At 48.4% G+C, this 3518-nt stretch overlaps 1 long non-coding RNA gene across 1 annotated transcript; it reads right to left on the minus strand.

Moving 5' to 3' along the window:
• Positions 1 to 1109: 1109 nt before the first annotated feature.
• LOC127532427 (uncharacterized) lies at positions 1110 to 2518 on the minus strand. Its single transcript, XR_007939869.1, has 3 exons — positions 2406 to 2518; positions 2115 to 2259; positions 1110 to 1739 (listed from the first exon to the last, which is right to left on the minus strand). It is a non-coding gene; the product is annotated as an uncharacterized LOC127532427 (long non-coding RNA).
• Positions 2519 to 3518: the final 1000 nt, after the last annotated feature.

Genomic DNA, 3518 nt, shown 5'->3' on the forward strand with positions numbered 1-3518 from the left:
GGTTAATGGAGCGTTTTAGCCAAAGGTGCCATACAAGCGGAAAGATACGATCAGATTTCAACTGTTTCAGTCTCCTGAACCGTTTAAAAGATTCATTCACCAATAGAATCAGCAAACACTCCAAGCTCCATTATAATCTGTAGTATTTTCAGGGTTTTCTCCCAGAATATTGGAAATAAAGTCTTTAGGTCTTGCAGACTGATCCACAGTGATGATTGATGGATGTGTTTCCATGCCAACAGTGATTACTGGTAATGGAGGAGGTGATCAGTGATGTTTGGAACGACATGCCACAGCAGAGGTTCTGTAGAGAGCATTCAGCATCAAATAATGCCCCATTTATTTTGGCTTTTTTATGACAATTATTTACCAAAAAAGACTTTCATGTCAAAATGAAAACAGATTTCCACCATGTAAGTCCATTAATTAAAATCTAAAATCTGAAATGAGTGATTCACGTCCTTCCAGTCAGTATTTATCAGTAGATTCACCTTTGGCTGCAGTTTCACCATCGATCCTCAACATCTGCAGTTTTAACCTCATTCTCTGTAAAACTCTTCAAACTCTGCCATGTTCAACAGTGAAGAAACAGAACCTTTCTGGTTCCAGACTCTAATTTACAGCTGGACTGAGGTCTGGGTTCTGACTCGGCCTCCACAACTTGTTGTCCTTAAACCTTTTCTGAGGATCTTTGGCTTTGACTCATCATCTGGATGGAAAATAAATCTCCACATCTCAGTGCTCTTCAGACTGCATCAGGTTGTCTTCCATGTCATGATGCTGCCACCACCGTGCTTCAGATCATGATGCTACCACCACCGTGCTTCACGTCATGATGCTGCCTACACGGTGCTTCACATCATGATGCTGCACCACCATGCTTCACGTCATGATGCTGCCACCACCGTGCTTCACGTCATATGCTGCCACCACCGTGCTTCACGTCATGATGCTGCCACCACCGTGCTTCACGTCATGATGCTGCCACCACCGTTGCTTCACGTCATGATGCTGCCACCACCGTGCTTCACGTCATGATGCTGCCACCACCGTGCTTCACGTCATGATGCTACCACCACCGTGCTTCACATCATGATGCTACTCCACCGTGCTTCACGTCATGATGCTGCCTCCACCGTGCTTCACATCATGATGCTACCTCCACCGTGCTTCACGTCATGATGCTGCCTCCACCGTGCTTCACATCATGATGCTACCTCCACCGTGCTTCACGTCATGATGCTGCCACCACCGTGCTTCACGTCATGATGCTACCACCACCGTGCTTCACATCATGATGCTGCCACCACCGTGCTTCACGTCATGATGCTACCACCACCGTGCTTCACGTCATGATGCTGCCACCACCGTGCTTCACGTCATGATGCTGCCACCACCGTGCTTCACGTCATGATGCTACCACCACCGTGCTTCACATCATGATGCTGCCACCACCGTGCTTCACGTCATGATGCTACCACCACCGTGCTTCACGTCATGATGCTACCTCCACCGTGCTTCACGTCATGATGCTGCCACCACCGTGCTTCACGTCATGATGCTGCCTCCACCGTGCTTCACGTCATGATGCTACCACCACCGTGCTTCACGTCATGATGCTGCCACCACCGTGCTTCACGTCATGATGCTGCCACCACCGTGCTTCACGTCATGATGCTGCCACCACCGTGCTTCACATCATGATGCTGCCACCACCGTGCTTCACGTCATGATGCTGCCTCCACCGTGCTTCACATCATGATGCTACCTCCACCGTGCTTCACGTCATGATGCTGCCTCCACCGTGCTTCACATCATGATGCTACCTCCACCGTGCTTCACGTCATGATGCTGCCACCACCGTGCTTCACGTCATGATGCTGCACCACCGTGCTTCACGTCATGATGCTGCCACCACCGTGCTTCACATCATGATGCTGCCACCACCGTGCTTCACGTCATGATGCTGCCACCACCATGCTTCACGTCATGATGCTGCCACCACCATGCTTCACGTCATGATGCTGCCTCCACCGTGCTTCACATCATGATGCTACCTCCACCGTGCTTCACGTCATGATGCTGCTCCACCGTGCTTCACGTCATGATGCTACCTCCACCGTGCTTCACGTCATGATGCTGCCACCACCGTGCTTCACGTCATGATGCTGCCACCACCGTGCTTCACGTCATGATGCTGCCACCACCGTGCTTCACGTCATGATGCTGCCACCACCGTGCTTCACATCATGATGCTGCCTCCACCATGCTTCACATCATGATGCTACCACCACCGTGCTTCACATCATGATGCTGCCACCACCGTGCTTCACATCATGATGCTACCTCCACCGTGCTTCACGTCATGATGCTGCCTCCACCCGTGCTTCACATCATGATGCTACCACCACCGTGCTTCACGTCATGATGCTGCCACCACCGTGCTTCACGTCATGATGCTGCCACCACCGTGCTTCACATCATGATGCTGCCTCCACCATGCTTCACATATTGATGCTGCCGCCACCATGCTTCACATCATGATGCTGCCTCCACCGTGCTTCACATCATGATGCTGCCTCCACCGTGCTTCACATCATGATGCTGCCTCCACCGTGCTTCACATCATGATGCTGCCTCCACCGTGCTTCACATCATGATGCTGCCACCACCGTGCTTCACAGTGGGGATGGTGTGTGGTTCCCCAATAACTGGACCTTCCAGATACAGGTGTCTTTACACATAGTCAGTACATGTCACTATGGGGGTATCCAATGGATTGTGCTCGTTGTATAGGTTGGAATGGGAGTAAATGCTGTCATTCAGAAATAATTTTCATTTTGAGCTATTTTTATGTCAGCTTTGATGTTTGTCATCATTTTGGATCATTTTTGTGTCTTTGGGATCATTTTCGAGTCATTTAGGACAACTTTCATGTCATTCTGGACAAATTTTCCCAACTATCGATCATTTTCAAGTCATTTTGGACAATTTTCAAGTCATTTTGTTCAAATTTTGGACAACTTTCAAGTCATTCTGGACAATTTTTGAGTCATTTTCAAGAAATCTTATGTCAGCTTGGATCATTTCTCGTCATTTTGGATAATTTGTGTGTCTTTGGGATCATTTTCGAGTCATTTAGGACAAATTTCATGTCATTCTGGAGTAATTTTCTGTAAATATGGATCATTTTCAAGTCATTTTGGACAATTTTTGGACTATTTTCACTGTGGCTGGTTTTTGTTGCTATGGCTGAATGGGACTAAACGTCGTCATTCATAAATGTGTGTAAATCATGAATCATTACTTCAGTGTAAGTGAGGTTGTGGGTCCGTGTGCTTCTTGCCATGTCGTACCCACAGTGTGAACTCCCAAATGTTGTTGCACATGTTTTGAAATGTCAGGCTGTGGTGTGTCTCTTCATGCTGACGTGTTCCCTCAGTGTGGTTTCTAAGAACATGTCGCCGTGCACACCCAGGTCAGCAGGTCACTGAGTCGAGCTCCGAGTGATGGATTGG

This window comes from Acanthochromis polyacanthus, chromosome 23 (assembly GCF_021347895.1).
Source record: "Acanthochromis polyacanthus isolate Apoly-LR-REF ecotype Palm Island chromosome 23, KAUST_Apoly_ChrSc, whole genome shotgun sequence".
In the NCBI taxonomy this organism is placed as follows: Eukaryota; Metazoa; Chordata; class Actinopteri; family Pomacentridae; genus Acanthochromis; species Acanthochromis polyacanthus.